Source organism: Dama dama, chromosome 4, assembly GCF_033118175.1.
Source record: "Dama dama isolate Ldn47 chromosome 4, ASM3311817v1, whole genome shotgun sequence".
NCBI classification, from domain to species: domain Eukaryota; kingdom Metazoa; phylum Chordata; class Mammalia; order Artiodactyla; family Cervidae; genus Dama; species Dama dama.
The window spans coordinates 65,718,220-65,735,709 of record NC_083684.1 but is presented as its reverse complement, the minus strand read 5'-3'; the positions used below and the strand labels follow the sequence as shown (position 1 = coordinate 65,735,709).

The 17,490-nt window shown below is 41.3% G+C and overlaps 1 protein-coding gene across 4 annotated transcripts in view; it reads left to right on the top strand.

The window, feature by feature from the left end:
• The first annotated feature begins 530 nt into the window (after positions 1 to 530).
• LOC133054783 (zinc finger protein 347-like) overlaps positions 531 to 17,490 on the top strand; it is a 36,299-nt gene continuing 19,339 nt past the window's right edge. Inside the window, exons 1-3 of one of the 4 annotated variants that reach the window (XM_061140101.1) lie at positions 531 to 810; positions 2,083 to 2,257; positions 6,634 to 6,760. The gene's annotated coding sequence lies outside the window, so the exon portion shown is untranslated. Of the gene's footprint in view, positions 811 to 2,082; positions 2,258 to 6,633; positions 6,761 to 15,876; positions 15,944 to 17,490 lie in introns of those variants that run through there. The other 3 variants (XM_061140102.1, XM_061140103.1, XM_061140100.1) reach the window with 3 other exon arrangements.

Genomic DNA, 17,490 nt, shown 5'->3' with positions numbered 1-17,490 from the left:
TTTCCGTCACGAGTCCGTCTCGTTGGAACATGTGCTCTTTTGATAGGCGGGCGTTTCATTTATTCATCATTTCTGTAGATACATGGGCGAAGGGGATCAGAGGAAGCAGTTGACTGAGAGTGAAAGGCAAACTCAGAAGTGGAAAACAATGAGAGAACCGACGGGGTCTCCCAGGATGGCTGAGGCAGTTGCCAAGGGATGGCAAAATGAAATAGATTTAGCCCTTAAAGTAGCGGGTGGGTGAAAGAGAAATGGACAAAGGCGTGGGATCTCTAGGAGTTGGAGACAAGGAGACAGCGGCCCTGCGCCTGCGGTAGGAGGGCTGACAGGGGTGATCCTAGGAGAGAAACAGGGCTAGGTGCTGACTAGAAGAGAAGAGGAAGTAAGCATAGACACCTGGAGTGCCCCAGAGTGGGAGTGTAAGAGGGAGAGAAGCGGTGTGACTAGAAGGCAGACAGGGAGCAGAGTTGGAGAAAGAGATGTATAGATGTTTAGGACAATTGGAAGGGTGGGGGTGGGAAGAAGAGCAGCAAGAGGAGAAACAAGTTGCAGAGGGGGCAGGACAGGTGTGAGGGAAGAAATAGGACGGCAGAAATCCCACCTGAGACAGTGGACGTTAAAGGACTGTTCCACGTAGTGAGGTCTTCCTGTTTTTGTGGTTGTGGCAAACGGAAGGGGGAATGTTGATCCTAAGCCTTAAGCAGCCTGTTTTCCACTTGCAAGATCAACTTCTAAAAGCTTACATTGTCTGAGGAAGAAGCTGGGAAGAGGAGGAAAAAAGGAAAGAAAACAGGAATGGCTCTTTCTCAGGTAAAGTCATATTCTCAGTTGATTCTGTCTGTCCTTCCTGAAATGCCCTTCTTTGGACTTACTAATCATCTCTGACCCTGAAGTATCCTTCCTGACACCTGTACATGCACACTCACCAGGGAACTTCCCTCAGGGCCTGTCGTCTCCACTTAGATCCCATCTCCCCATGACCCAGTGGCCTGGACCTTGTGTGGAGGGCACCATCCTGGGCAGGGCTTCACACCCACGAGTTTGAGAAGGGGTCTCAGTGCTCTTGGGCAGCAGGGATTGCCTCGGGCTCTTCTGGGTGTGCAGTCTGCTCTCTGCCAACCAGGATTAAGAAGCTGTGCAAGGAAGTCAGGTGTTAACATGTACAGTACATGGTAAAATCTGGAAGTAGACCTAAAGAGGGAAATTTGTTCTAAGGTAATTGAAGCTAAGTGAGTGAGGCACTGACTTCAAAATCTTGATTGGAAATGGGATGGAAAGTTTAGAATCAGGCATCAGTAATAGAGGGTGTGTTATTCCATCATCTGTTTGAAACTGTGACATGAGTCTCAATCTCTGAGAGTTGGAAATTCACTTTCATTGCCTTCATTCTTCAGATTTTGTCTTTTCACTGTGTTCATTTTGTGGTTTGGCATTGAGATGTTTTTACTTTTGATGCAGGTGAGGTTTCCTCTTCATTGTTTAACCCATAGATTCACCATTTTTTATGGCAACTGTCTTTTTTCCACTGGGTTTTCTTAGCATTCTTGTCATTAGATATTAAATACATGTAAATGGTTATTTCTGAGTATTCTTTTCTCTTCCCTTGGTATATAAATCCTTGTTTATACCAGTACTACCCCATCTGGATTATATTGTGATATGGCTTGAAATTTTAAAAATGGTGGCCTTCATCTTTCTTCTTTCTACTTACTGAAGAGTATTTTTTCAGTTTGTGGTCCTTGAGAGTCACTATGACTTCTTGCAAGTTTTTTTCTATTTCTGCAAACAGTTCAGTTCAGTTGCTCAGTCGTGTCCGACTCCCTGCAACACATGAATCGCAGCACGCCAGGCCTCCCTGTCCATCACCAACTCCCGGAGTTTACTCAAACTCATGTCCATCGAGTCGGTGATGCCATCCAGCCATCTCATCCTCTGTCATCCCCTTCTCCTCCCGCCCTCAATCCCTCCCAGCATCAGGGTCTTTTCCAGTGTGTCAGCTCTTTGCATGACCTGGCCAAAGTATTGGAGTTTCAGCTTCACCGTCAGTCCTTCCAATGAAGACCCAGGACTGATCTCTTTTAGGATGGAATGGTTGGATCTTCTTGCAGTCCAAGGGACTCTCAAGAGGCTTCTCCAACACCACAGTTGAAAAGCATCAATTCTTCGGCGCTCAGCTTTCTTCGCCGTCCAACTCTCACATCCATACGTGACCACTGGAAAAACCATAGCCTTGACTAGACGGACCTTTGTTGGCAAGGTAATGTCTCTGCTTTTAAATATGCTGTCTTAGTTGGTTATAACTTTCCTTCCAAGGAGTAAGCGTCTTTTAATTTCATGGCTGCAATCACCATCTGAAGTGATTTTGGAGCCCAGAAAAATAAAGTCTGACACTGTTTCCACTGTTTCCCCATCTGTTTGCCATGAAGTGATGGGACCAGATGCCATGACCTTAGTTTTCTGAATGTTGAACTTTAAGCTAACTTTTTCACTCTCCTTCTTTACTTTCATCAAGAGGCTTTTTACTTCCTCTTCACTTTCTGCCGTAAGGGTGGTGTTATCTGCATATCTGAGGTTATTGATATTTCTCCTAGCAATCTTGATTCCAGCTTCTGCTTCTTCCAACCCAGCATTTCTCATGATGTACTCTGCATATAAATTAAATAAGCAGGGTGACAATATACAAACACTTCTATTGTAATTTTCATAATGAATTCATTAAATCTGTGGAACACTTTGGGTAACTTGGAAATTTAAAGAGTACTGAGATTTGCAGTCCAGGACTCCTACATTTATTTGTTTTGTTTTGGATTTCTTTTAGAAGCGGTTAAGTAGTTTTCAGTGTATATGTTTTACCTCCTTGGTGAATTATTCCTAAATATTTCATCCATTTTTAATACAATAGTAAATAAAATTGTTCTGTGATTTTCTTTTGACATTTTTCATTGTGTAGAGAAATGCAGCTGATTTGCATGTTGACTTTTGTATTCTGCCAGTTTGCTAAAATTGTTATTTGATGTGACAGGGTTTTTTGTGTCTGTGTGGAATCTTTACACTTTATACATAAAAGACCTTGTCCTCTAGGAAAGAAGGTAACTTTCTAATTTTTCAGTTTGGGCAGCTTTGATTTCTCTTGCTTGTCTAATTGCTCTTGTTGGGGGTTTCAGTCCTTTGTTGAACAGTGGTGCAGAGTGGGCGTCCTTGCCTTCTTCCTGATCGCAGAAGAAAAGTTTTCAGTCTTTCACCATTGAGAACAATGTGTGCTCTTTTCATACATGGTATATTTTACTTTGAGATACTTTATCTTTTCTAGTTTGTGTATATATATTTAAAGATTGTTGAATTTTGTAAAATGCTTTTTTTCTGTATCAGTTGAGGTGGTTATGTGTTGTTTTTTCCCTTTATTCTGTTAATGTGATGTATACATTGAATTTTGTTTGCTGAGTCCTCTTTGCCTTATATGAATAAAATTCATGTGGTCATGAAGTCAGATCTTTTTAATGTGGTGTTGAAGTTGGTTTGCTGGCGTTTTGTTAAGGATTTTGCATAATAGTCATCAGGGAGTATTGGATTTTATTTTTCTGTTCTTTTGTCTGCTTGGGTCAATTTCAGAATCATGTTGGCTCCATTCAGTGAGTTTGTCAGTGTTGCATCTTCAACTCTTTGTAATATTTTTGTCAGGATTAGAGGTCCTTCTTTTGTAAAGGTTTAGTATCATTTCACAGATGGCATCTGAGCCTAGTTTTTTCTTAGTTTGAGGATTTTAATTACTGCTTGAATCTTTCTAGTTATATGGTTCCCATTTTTATTTGCTTTATGATTAAGGATTAGATAGTATGTTTCTACAAATTTACCTGTTTATTTTATGATGTGTCATTTGTAGGTATTATTACTTAGGAATTTTTTTATTGAAGTATGTTGATTTACAATGTTCAGTTCATTTTGGGTATACAGCAAACTGATTCAGTTTTATTTACATATATTCTTTGACACATCCTTTTCACTTACAGGTTATTTCAAACTATGAAGTATAGTTCCCTGTGCTATGTAGTAGGTCCTTGTTGGGTATCTGTTTTATACCTAGGAGTGTGTCTGTATTAATCCCAAATCCTGATTTATCCCTCCTACCTTCTGCTTTGGTCACCTGTGTATGTGTTTTATATGTCTCTGGGTCTGTTTGTGTTTCGTGTGTAAGTTCAATTGGATTTTTTTTTTAATTTCACAGATAAGTGATAATTTATTTTTCTCTCTCTGGCTTATTCACTTAGTATGATAATCTCTCAGTCAGTTCAGTAGCTTAGTCGTGTCCGACTCTTTATGACCCCGTGAACCACGGCACACCAGACCTCCCTATCCATCACCAACTCCCAGATTCCACCCAAACCTATGTCCATCGAGTCGATGATACCATCCAACCATCTCATCCTCTGTCGTGCCCTCCTCCTCCTGCCCCCAATCCGTCCCAGCATCAGGGTCTTTTGCAGTGAGTCAGCTCTTCGCATGAGGTGGCCAAAGTATTGGAGTTTCAGCTTGAACATCAGTCCTTCCAGTGAGCACCGAGGACTGATCTCTTTTAGGGTGGACTGGTTGGATCTCCTTGCAGTCCAAGGGACTCTCAAGAGGCTTCTCCAACACCACAGTTCAAAAACATCAATTCTTCGGTGCTCAGCTTTCTTTGTAGTCCAACTCTCACATCCATACATGACCACTGGAAAAACCATAGCCTTGACCAGATGGACCTTTGTTGGCAAAGTAATGTCTCTGCTTTTCAATATGCTATCTAGGTTGGTCATAACATGATAATCTCTAGTTCCATGCTGCTGCTGCTAAGTCACGTCAGTCATGTCCGACTCTGTGCGACCCCATAGACGGCAACCCACCAGGCTCCCCCATCCCTGGGATTCTCCAGGCAAGAACACTGGAATGGGCTGCCATTTCCTTCTCCAGTGCATGAAAGTGAAGTTGCTCAGTCATGTCCGACTCTTCGCGTTCTTATGGACTGTAGCCCATGAGGCTCCTCCGTCCATGGCATTTGCCAGGCAAGAGTATTGGAGTGGGTTGCCATTGCTGCCTCCTCTAGTTCCATGCATGTAGCTGCAAATGGCGTTCTTTCATTCCTTTTTTTTTTTTTTTTTATGCAGGAGTTAATATTTCATTCGGGCTTCCCTGATAGCTCATTTGGTAAAGAATCTGCCTGCAATGCAGGAGACCTGGGTTTGATCCCTGGGTTGGGAAAATCCCCTGGAGAAGGGAAAGGCTACCCACTCCAGTATTCTGGCCTGGAGAATTCCATGGAGTGTATAGTCTGTGGCATCACAAAGAGTCGGATTGTCTGATATTCTTGTATATATGTACCACGTATTCTTTATCCATTCCTCTGTTGCTGGGCATTTAGATTGTTTCCATGCCTTGCCTATTGTAAATAGTGCTGCAGTGAACATTAGGGTGCACTGTCTTTTTGAATTATGGTTTTCTTCAGATAAATGCCCAGGAGTGGGTTTGCAGGATCTGAATCTTTCTCATTTTAATTCTTTTGTTCTGCCAAAGCTGAATTTAGTTTGTTCTCCTTCTCCTTCCTTACGATGTAAAAATAGTTTCTGATTGGACTTCTTTTTCCTTTTTGTGGTAACCATTTAGCCACGTGTGTGTGTGTGTGTGCTCTATGATGTCTGACTCTTTGCATCCCATGGACTGTAGCCCATCTGGCTCTTCTGTTCATGGGATTTCCCAAGAAAGAATACTTAAGTGAGTCGTCATTTCCTTCTCCAGGGATCTTCCCAACCCAGGGATCAAACCTAAATCTCCTGGGTCTCTTGCATTGGCAAGCATGTTGTTTACCACTGAACCACCTGAGAAGTTTCTTAGCCATGTAGACTTCTGTTTTATTATAACCTTCACTGCATGTTATAAATTCTGGAATGTTGTACTTTCAGTTTCATGTAGATGTTCAAAAATTTTCTTGATTTCTTTGAGGTATAAGTGTCATTACTTAGCTTCTTGACTTAAAGTATTCAAACAGTTTCAGTCATTGCTATTTCTGTCATTATCATAATTGATGATTTTGATTTTTTGTTAAAGCCATTGCTGGACTTTGTCATCTCTGAAGCCACCACTCAGAGTGCAACTCATTTAGCTATTCAATATCTCTCAATGTGTAGAACATAGTATGTGACACTTCTGCATAGACAACCTTTTGTTATTAGATATTTTTCATGGATTCTTCACAAAAAGTGAAAAAATCATATTTATTGAAAGATATATTTATGAAAATGCATAAGAATTTAAGGGACACAATGTGTGTTAGTCTCTCTGCTTAGTTGTGTTCAACTCTTTGTTACCCCATGGACTGTAGCCCGCCAGTTCCTCTGTCCATGGAATTCTCCAGGCAAGAATATGGGAATGGGTAGCCATTCCCTTCTCCAGGAGATCTTCCTGACCCAGGGATTGAACCCAGGTCTCCTGTACTGCAGGTAGATTCTTTACCTTCTGAGCCACCAGGGAAGCCCTCCAAATACCTTAACACAACTCTTGCAGAACATATCCAAATAAATCCTTACCCCTGTCATCATCTTTTCACTTTTTATGAAGATAAGAACTCTTGTCATGATCCATTGGTGAAACATATTCTCATTTCAGGGATGGTTAATCTTCAAGGATGTGGTGATTAAATTCTCTCAGGAGAAGTGGGAATGCCTGGACCCTGTTCAGAGGGCCTTGTACAGGGACATGATGCTGGAGACCTAGAAGAACCTGCTCTCTGTGGGTGAGGATAGCTTCTCTTTGGATGTTGGAATCTCCCCTTGTGTATTTTGCATTTTTCCCTATGTGTGTCTTGGGAGGCCTGTTTTCATTGCATGATCTTAGAGCCCTGTTGACACAGACATGATGTGGCATCACAAATTTAAAATGACCTTTTTTTCCAATGATCTGCCCACTTCATGTTACATCAGAGATTTTCCCAGAGCTTAATTATGTATAAAACTGAATGCCAAGTTTTAAAAAATATCCAATTTTCTGTTTTCTGTCCTTTGGTTTTGACTCACTATTTCTTGGAAGGGTGTTAGATACATATATTACACTCTTCCCTGTGTATATAGAAGGAGGCAAAGCAGTGGAAGAATTTGTGGAATATTTTTCGAGACCCACCTGTACTGTTCTCACTCGTCAGCTGAACAAAGAGCTGTGATTTTTCCAAAATCACTTTACATTTTCCGAAATCATTTTACATTTCTTTGTTCTGATAATCAGGATTTTCTATTTCTGATCTAAACATCATCTCCATATTGGAGCAAGAGAAAGAGCCTAGTATTGTGATGAGTGGTGTGAAAATAGCAAAACAAAACAAAAACCCGAAATGGACGGGAATGTATCAAAAGTGTGAAAAGAGATCAGATCACAGGACAGAGAGGAAAGCACATTAATAGTGATTGGAATCCTCTTGTAATGGTACGTAGAGATGATAGTTTACGGTGAATGATGTCAGATTCGTGATCTCTGAAGAAGAAGATATAGCTTTGGGACCGGGGACTTGGCTTGATTACTCAAGAGCTTTTGTGTAGCAGAGTTTTATTAAAGTATGAAAGAGGCCAGAGAAAGCTTCTGACATAGACATCAGAAGGGGGATGGAGAATGCCCCCTCTCACTAGTCTTAGCAAGGGAGCTATATACTTTTTCAATTAGTTATTACAGTAAGTAAAAAGAATGTCTCAAGGTTGTAAAGGTCTTACCAGACCCACTCCCACAATTTACATTTTATTTTTTCCATTTTTTTTTTTAATTTATTTTTTATTTATTTATTTTTTCAGTGGGTTTTGTCATACATTGACATGAATCAGCAATAGATTTACACGTATTCCCCATCCCGATCCCCTCTCCCACCTCCCTCTCCACCCGATTCCTCTGGGTCTTCCCAGTGCACCAGGCCCGAGCACTTGTCTCATGCATCCCACCTGGGCTGGTGACCTGTTTCACCATAGATAATATACATGCTGTTCTTTCGCAACATCCCACCCTCACCTTCTCCCACAGAGTTCACAAGTCTGTTCTGTACTTCTGTGTCTCTTTTTCTGTTTTGCTTCCATTTATTTTTATTAGTTGGAGGCTAATTACTTCACAACATTGCAGTGGGTTTTGTCATACATTGACATGAATCAGCCATGACAATTTACATTTTAAGATGACAGGATTAGTCAGAAGGTTCTCAGGAAAGAATCGTCCTGAAGCAGGATACATTGTTGTTATATAATCTTAGTACAGAATTTAGGCTGAGTTGTTTTGTTGTGTAATCATCAGCTCTGGGCTTAAAGAAGAAAACCTTTGTCCTTTTCTCCTCCTTGAGAATTCCAGACCCCTATCTCCTCCTCGAGAGCCCCAGACCCCTTTCTCCTCCTCGGGTACCCCAGACTTATCAACCTACCTAGGAATTGACTCTCTCAGATCTTTGGCAAAAGAGAAGTTTGTTTATTAAACTCTCAGAGGAAACTTAACTTTTCCCTGAGTTATCAGTCTGTCCTTCAACATGTATCATGTATTCTTTCACCCTCCAGTGGTGCTGCAGCTCCATCAGACACAAAGGCAAGGTTTCTATCAAGATCCATAACCCTCGCCATCTCCCTGCTGTGAGCTGGTTGTGGCTTGAGTTTGAGGAGCATGAGGTGGGCTGCCTTACTGGGTTCTCTTGCCCCCTCTTCTCTCTTTGTGGGCTTGGATCTATTGGCTACTCAATTCTTAGTCCATACAGATCAGAGCTGATGCCCCAAGCGTCTAACCCCTGATCCTGTGCTGCTTTCATCACAGTTGTCATATTTGGAAGATATAATCGGAAAGTGGGAAAACACTGGCTGCTCTTTAATTTTATCTGGCACCTCAGAACCTGTATGGAACTGTCTCAGTCCCTGTCTGCTTCTTGAGATCCCTCAGCCATTTTTGCTGTTCTCCTTTTGCGGCCATACCATGTCAGGGTGTGTGGAGTAGCCTGGTGGATTGGATCTTCTGTGACTGTTACTTAGGAAACCTGTGAGGACAGCAGTCCAACAAAGGGAACATGTGTGAATCTTTCAGGCTTTTAGCTTGGCATCTCTGGGTGGACCAAGTAGTCCCATCTCAAGGTCTTATGATGTGAGACCCCCACATCTCGTAGTTTTCCGCTCTTGTACTGGTCTATTTAGTCTGGGAGTGTAGACTCTTCCTGACTTTGCTTTCTCCTTAGTTTGTATAATTTTTCCTTCTAAATTTGATTTTGAAGTGTGTGGTTCTAGTGTCTGAAGTCATGTCCAGTTTCTTTGCTGTGGTAATCCGCCTGTGTTTAAGGGGCAGCTCCTCATGGACTCTCTGTGGTGTGGGTTTACTGGGTAAGAGAAAATTTTTAAAGGAGAATACTTTCCCTTATTGGTTGTAATATTTTCTTGCTGCATACAGAATTGCCACTTGAAGCTTCTTAGTATAGTGGTCAGCGTGTTTTGTGATATGAGAAAGTATCTGAAGACCTTGACCTGTACATCTTTTTCTGGCTTTGAGTGATGTCAGAAAAGCCTGTGTGAAGGGCACTGTGATAGTGTTGTTCACTATCACCATGTGTATTATCATCATGCCCTTTGAGCCTCACCAAGAGGTGTAGGAACTTCTCCTAACAACGGTATTGTCCAGGTTCACACCCTCATATTTGTGAGGCTGTTGACTAAACTATTGCTGATGCTGCATGCTTGTCACCTGTGTGCTATTGATCATTCTGCCTCCATACTTAATTTTGTAGCAACTTAATGACACAGCTTATGTAGTGGATTGATAACTTCAGTGATGAACCATCATTTTTTTTCCAAGGCATTGCTACTTTCCTTTCTTTATATTTTTATACATTATAAGTGATGGTCTTTTATTTTGATCATTAAGTTTCTCTTTTATGTTACTCTTTGTATTTTATTTGCAATACCTGGGATGGTTGGTTGAGAAAGCTACCCCACCCCCTATGGTCGAATGGGTGATCAGTACTTTTTAGAGTTATTTATGTATTCTTGATGTTAAACTATTATTGAATATATGATTGGCAAATTTTTTGTATTATAGTGTACATTGTTTTTTCACTGCTGAGGATGGTTTACTGCACAGTGTTTGATAATTAGGATGTGTGCAATTTACCTCTTTTTATTTTGTTGGCTTGAGCTTTTGGTGTTGTATCTGTTAAATCATTGGTGAATCCACTGTCGAGAATCATTTTCTGTTCATTTACTTATAGGAGCCTTATACACTAGGGACTGAGTTTTAGGCCTTTGAAGTATTTTGAGTTAATTTTTGTCTATAGTGTATAATAATGCCCCAGCTAAATTCTATATGTGAATATCCAGTTTTCACAACACCTTTTGTTCCGTAGTGCCCTTCCCCCATCACTTGGTCTTGACACTGTTGTGGAACATCCTATGACCTCACAGGCAGAAGTGGTTTTCGGAGTCCGTTGTGTCCCAGGTGCTGTCTTCATATCAGCACCATACTGCTTTGATTAGTGTAGTTTTAGAATCAGTTTTGAAATGAAGAAATGTGAGATGTCTGACTTTGCTTTCCAGTTTGTTTTTGCTATTCATTGTCTTCTGTGATTCCATAGGAATTGTAGGATTCATTCATCTGTTTCTTAAGGAAAGCAGTGTTCAGATTTCACTAGGGATTGTTTTGAATCTTTCGTTAACTTTGACTAGTATTGACATCTTGACAACTTCAACTTTATATCCGTGAAGCATGGGGTATTGACATTTATTTGATTCTTCTCTATTTTTCAGAAGTCTTTAGTTTGCAGGATAAAAATTCTTCCCTTCTTCTATAATGTTATGATTAAGTATTCTTATTTAATTTTCTTGTCAATTGAATTACTTTGATTGTTCATTTTTAATGTTTAGAAACCCAATTGGGTTTGCATGCTGATGTTGTATCTTGTAATTTTTTTGAAGTCTTTAATTATTTCTATACTTTTTTTTTTTACATGTTAATGTTGCAAAATGCCTATTATGGGTATGTCATTTTGTAGGACATATTTAGAAAGATACTTTGTTTCATAAAAACTGTACTGTTGAATTTTTTTTCTCTATGGTACATATATTATAATTCTAAACAGCAGCATATTATTAGATAAACTCATTTTGGATTTTTTAGCATTATAGTATATTGTGTGTTCATTAGCATTTATTTGTGTACAGTAAGTATGCAGAATATATCTATAGTAGAATACATTTTTCTCCTCAGTTATGAGACTGCAGTATGTTTACTGTTAATTGGTACATGCTTTGAAGTCATGGTGGAAAAATTGCATTTTTCTTGTGAGCTGACATGTTTTTCTAGTATAAGTGTTTTTGTCATAGGCTGTTTTCAAGTATTCTTCCCTAAAATCAAATTGAACTATCTTTTACAACTCTTATTTTTAGTAAACAAGTTTATTGCTGTAGTATTTCTCAGAATTTTAAGTTCATATTTGGAAAGTTTCACAATTTTTTGAAAATTAAAAATATTACGTATTTGGGAAAAGTTTCATAACTGTGATATAAGTATTACTTTTAGTGTAATAGACACTGAGACACTTTTTGATGAATTTTAGTGAATGGAATCTTTATGTCTTGTAGATATCTATCCAATACATGTGGTCAACCAATTACAACCCAAAGCAGACAGTGATACAGGAGAAGTATTCCAAACAGCAATCTTGGGAAGATCTAAAACTCATGAAATCAAACATTTTTACCTCAGGAAATCCAAGAAGATATGTGTGACTTTGAGTGTCATTGGAGAAGTGGTGAAAGAAATAACAAAGGAATGCCTATAACTCATGATGAAAATCTCACTGATGGTAGAGGTCAACAGTGTAGAAAGGATGTGGAAATCAAGCCCTTTGTAAATAGGCTTGGATTAAACATGCAGGATAAACTGCAGATATTTCAAACTGACGGGATAATTTCTGAATGTAATGAAGTTATGAGGTCTGTCAACAGTAGTTCGTCACCTTCACCACTTCAAGGAATACCTCCTAGTGTCCAAACTAACCGTTCTAATATATTTGGGAATGGTTTTTTGCATCCTTTATTACTGACACAAGATCCAACAGCATACTGGGAAAGAGCTTCCAAGTATATTGAGTGTAGGAAAACCTTTAGTCATGTCTCTCAGGAATCATCAGATAATTTATTTAGATGAGATATTACATAAGTGTGACATATGTGTGAAGGTCTTCAGTACAAATTCACACCTTGCAGTTCATCAGAGAATTCATAAGGGAGAGAAACCTCACAAATGTGATGAGTGTGACAAGGTCTTCAGTCATAAAACAACTCTTGCAAATAATCAAAGAATTCATACTGGAGAGAAACTTTTCAAATGTAATGAGTGTGGCAGAAGCTTTAATTGCTCCTCAAATCTCTCTAGACACCAGATAATTCATATAGGATATAAATTATATAAATGTGATGTATGTGGCAGTGTCTTTAGTCAAAAACCAACCTCACAGATCATCAGAGAGTTCATAGTGGAGAGAAGCAAAGTAAAGTGGGAGAAGGTTATAAATGTAATTTTTGTGGTAAGCTGTTTAGCCACAGTTCACACCTTTTAATTCATCAGAGAATCCCTACAGGAGAGAAACCTTACAAATGTAATCAGTGTGGAAAGGACTTTAGTGAAAAGGCAACCCCTGCAAAGCATCAAAGTAATTCATACTGGAGAGAAACCTTACAAATGTAATGAGTGCAGAAAAGCCTTTAGTCAAAAAATACATCTTCAGCTTCATTGGAGAATACATACAGGAGAGAAACCTTAACAAATGTAATGTGTGGCAGGTCTTTCAGTCGAAATTCATTCCTTATAAGTCATCGGAGAGTACATTTTGTAGCGAGACCTTTCAAATGTTTTGAGTGTGAAAAAGCCTTTACTCAGGTCTCAAACCTCACTAAACATCAGAAAATCCGTAAATGAGAGACATCATCCAAGTGTGATTCATGTTGATCTTTAACTCTCAGAGTTCAAAAGAAACTACAAATGTCATGAGTGTGGCAAAGCTTTTGTGTATGGAAGCCTCACGATCAGATAATTCATAGAAGAGTGGAACATTACAAATGTAGTGAGTGTCTCAGAGTACTTAGTCCAAATGCATACCTTTTGATCCATACTGGAAAGAAACATTAGCAACGTAATGAGTGTGGTAAATTCTTCAGTGTACTTTCAAGCCTGACTTGACATCAAATGATGTACAGAGGTGAGAGCCCTTGAAAATACAATTGAGGTTGCAGTGCTTTTGGCAGTGGTTCATATCTTATGCTTCATGAGAGTATTCACACTGGATCGAGCACAGATGATATTGAATGTGGTCAGGCCGTTGAAAATCTACTCATTTTAAAAAAGTTCATCACCAGTGCCAGGAATGTGAGCAACCTTTTCTCATTGGTTCCCCTTGCAGCAGTAATCAAGTTGTTTGTACTGCACCAAACAGTACTAATGTACTGAACTTAAAATAGCTTTTTGGTTGTGCCTTAGACTTACCAAATACTTCATGATTTAAATTGCAGTGAATATGGTGAGGCTTCATGTTATTGTTCTTTTATCACTAGATGGCAGAATGTTTATCTTGAAGAGAAAGCACACAGATGTAAACTGTGTGGCATGGCTTTTACCCAAAAATCACAAGCTGGGGAACATACTGGAGAACACCTCCCAAATGCAATGAGTGTGGGAAAACCTTTACGTTGAGTTCAGGTATTAGGACTTGAGCAATCTGATCATGAGAATGTTCAGTTTCTGACCATGGAGCCTAGCCATGATGAAAGCTCAGTTTATGAGTCTTTGGGATGGACTGGATACGGATCCCAGGTGCCAAGTCCTAGTGATGGGAGCTTCTGAGGGATGGGATCATGCTGAGGATTTTGACTCAGCTATAAGGAAAAGAATGGCTACGAGATTTCGTATCAAACAGCCTGCTCTGAAACAAACCTAAGTGTGGAAGTTGGCTACTGGAAGTGCATCTAAGAAGATATTGCTAAGATAGATATATTTTGACATGTGTTTTTGAAAATAGCGTGTAATCTGCCGTTTTTGAATGTTCTGAAAATGTTGATTAGATCCCATGATTTGATGGGGGTATGGCATTCATCCATAAATCCCAAATCTTTGGAAGACTATTTTTCAGACTTTGTTACCCACATTTGAGAGAACATTGTTGTTCAGTTGCACAGTCATGTCCGACTCTTTGCAACCCCATGGACTGCAGCATGCCACGCTTCCCTGTCTTTCACCATCTCCCAGAGCTTGCTCAAACTCATATTGATGCCATTCAACCATCTCATTCTCTGTCGTCCCCTTCTCCCACTTTCAATCTTTCCCAGCATCAGGGTCTTTTTTAATGAGTCAGCTCTTCACATCAGGTGACCAAAGTATTGGAGCTTCAGCTTCAACATCAACCCTTCCAGTGAATATTCAGGATTGATCTCCTTTAGGATGGACTGGTTTGATCTCCTTGAAGTCCAAGGGACTCTCCAGAGTCTTCTCCAACACCACAGTTCAAAAGCATCAGTTCTTTACCACTCAGCCTTCTTTATGGTCCAGCTCTCATATCCATACATGACTACTGGAAAAACCATCGCTTTACTATACAGACCTTTGTGGGCAAAGTAATGTCTCTCTTTTTTAATATGCTGTCTAGATTTGTTATAGCTTTAGAAAATAAAGACCTAAAATATATTACAATTTGCAAATAGAAAGTGAAAATTTCTAATTGTGTTCATACTGAACATATAATCAATTTGAAATTACATTATGGATATTATTTAGTGTAATTTCCTAAACATGTTTTTGGGAGATACTTAACAGTCGGGCTTCCCTGGTGGCTCAGACAGTAAAGAATTCGCCTGCAATGCACAAGACCTGGGTTCAATCCCTGGATTGGGAAGATCCCCTGGAAGAGGGCATGGCATCCCACTCAAGTATTCTGGCTTGGAGAGTCCCACGGACAGAGGAGTCTGGCAGGCTAGGGTCCATGGAGTTGCAAAGAATCCGACACAGCTTAGTGACTAAGCACTTCCTCCAAAGTATAGGATAGAGCATTGTAAAGAATAATGCAGTTCTCATCAAAAGAAAAAGAAATGTTTTTTTCTCCTATTTTGCTTTCTCTTTTTAGGTTATCTATACAAAATGATGGATGCTAGGTAAACATTGTGATAATCGTTTCACAGTATACGTATCAGTTAATTTTTCTCTGTAGCTTAAACTTACACAATGATATTTGTCATTGTAAGACTTGTTTATACAACCCCCCTTTATGTTACTGCTTAGAGAGTTGGGTTTAGACAGGGAAATAATTAAAACACGTTGGATAAAAGAAACAATAACGCAGTTTATAATCATTTAAAGTGTCTTGCTGTTTTTACGGCTGTGGTTAGTGACCCAAATGATCACATCCCTTAAGTCCTCCATCTCAGACACCCAGGTACTGACCCTGAGATTGTTGAACTCAGCACTATCCTCAGTTTGCTGTTTTGTCGGGTGTCAGTAGGGAACAGCCCATTTCTACCCAGGGAGAGTTTTGTATTTGTAATATGGAGACTAGTCCCATTCTTGTTTCTTAAACTGCCCAAGTTCCCAGATCCCAGAATTGCTTCAGCCTCACTAGGAGGATCTGAGCACAACACGCTGTGACAAACAGCTTTTTATTGGAGTAAACCCTTTTAGTCTTCAGAGGAAGTATCTTGGTTCCAACATAACTTGAAGCTTTTACCTGAGCAGTCTTACGGAGGGTAACTTAATCCTGTCAAGGTAACAGGCCCCGCCCCCACCGCGCCCCGCCCCTCCCACGAGCAGTGCGCGCAGCGGGTGCTCGCCCCGCCCCTCGTCGGAAGCCGCGGCTCTAATACCAAAAGCCCTTTCACACAGACCCGGAAGTTGGAGAGCGCGGAGCCGAGGTCCCCGAGCGGCGCCTAAGGTTCCTTCTAGGGTAAGTTTGCAGGCCCGCCCCACGCCGGCTCACTCGTCCTCAGGGTATGGGAATTCTCAGCGACCTGAAAACCCTGGCACCCGGTGCTCGGCCACGAATAAACGCTGCCGCTGCCGTTGCGGCCCAGTTATATTTTCGTTTGGGTTTTGAGAGTTTCTGAGGCGGTTTCGGCCCTCGGTCCGCGTAGACACCGGTTTTGGCAACATTTTCCTGCTTAAAACCTTTTTTTAACTCTGGCCTTGCCAAGTACAGCCCTCTCTCGCGAGTTGGAGTCGCGCCCCGCCGCGTCGCCTTCCCGACCGCTGGAGGCAGACCCGTCGCCCCCGCTCCCGGAGAGGCCGCGCCCTCTCCCCGGTCCCGGGATTCCTGAGAGCCCGCCCCGCTCCTGAGACCCCTTCCCTCCCAGCCCCTCTGTCCTCGCGTCTCCTAGGCCGCTCCTTGTGCCCCGCAGGGCCCCCCTTTCCTGTCAGCCCGTCCCCTCACCCCGCGTAGGTAGGTGACCTGGGCCAGCCATGTGACAGCCAGTGCTGTTCCATGCCCAATTCAACTGGGTCAGAAAAGGTGCTCTTCCGGTCCGGGGGCGTGTCCTTCTGTCGCCCACTCAGTAAAGACAGGAGGCGGGAGGATCAGGAGAAGCAGAGTCAGAAGGGCTGAGAGAAATAACTGAAACTGAGGAGAAAAGCGTCAGGGAGAACCAACGCGAACTCTGAGAATGGCTGAGGGATTGCAAAGGGATAGTCAAGTCAAAGAGGTTAAGCCTTGAAAATAGCCAAGTGGGTAAAATAGAGAAGTATTAATAAATTAGAAAGCCAGATCTCCAGGGACGTCAGAGGTGAAGAGTCCCTATCTGGGTTTTGGCCGGGTTTGAGTCCAGGCCTCTTGGGTTAGAGTCCCGAGTTGTGTTTTCACCTGGTTGGAGTCCCGCCAGGTAGGTTCAAGTCTCAATCTGAGGTGGCCGGCTTTATCATGGTGCTGGCAGAGAAAGAGGCCAAAGGGTAAGGAGTAGAGGAAGAACGGGCTGGAAGGAAGCATAGCCACATGGCCTGCCAGAGAGTGGGGAGGAAGAGAGAGTCACAGCGAGAGAAGGGGAGTAATCTCGAGCGCAGAGAGGGAGCTGAAATGGGGGAAGAAAGGAGGCAGACATAGGTATGGATTTTTGAAAGACTCAGCAAGGTTAGAGAGAGGGAGAGTGTTTCCAGGGGGAATAAATTGCAGCAGCCTGGGACAGGACACGTGTGAGGGAGGAAATAAGACAGGAACAGGAGAGCAGAGGGGGAGAAAAAGAGACAGACCCAGATGAAATAAGGGAGATAGGTGAACAGAGTGGTAAGCTCGGTCCAGGTGTGGCCAGTTGTTTGGATACAGATGATTTTTTTAGTTCTACAGAGGAGGATGAGAATTTGAAAACTCTTGTCTATAAGGCTTGTGTCTTTATTACTTGTGGCAGAAGATGACTTTCATTTGCAAACCCTATTGAGCCTGGGGCAGTGGCTTGATTCACTGACTTCTGAGTGACCCCTTTCACTTGTCCTATCTTGAGATAGAGG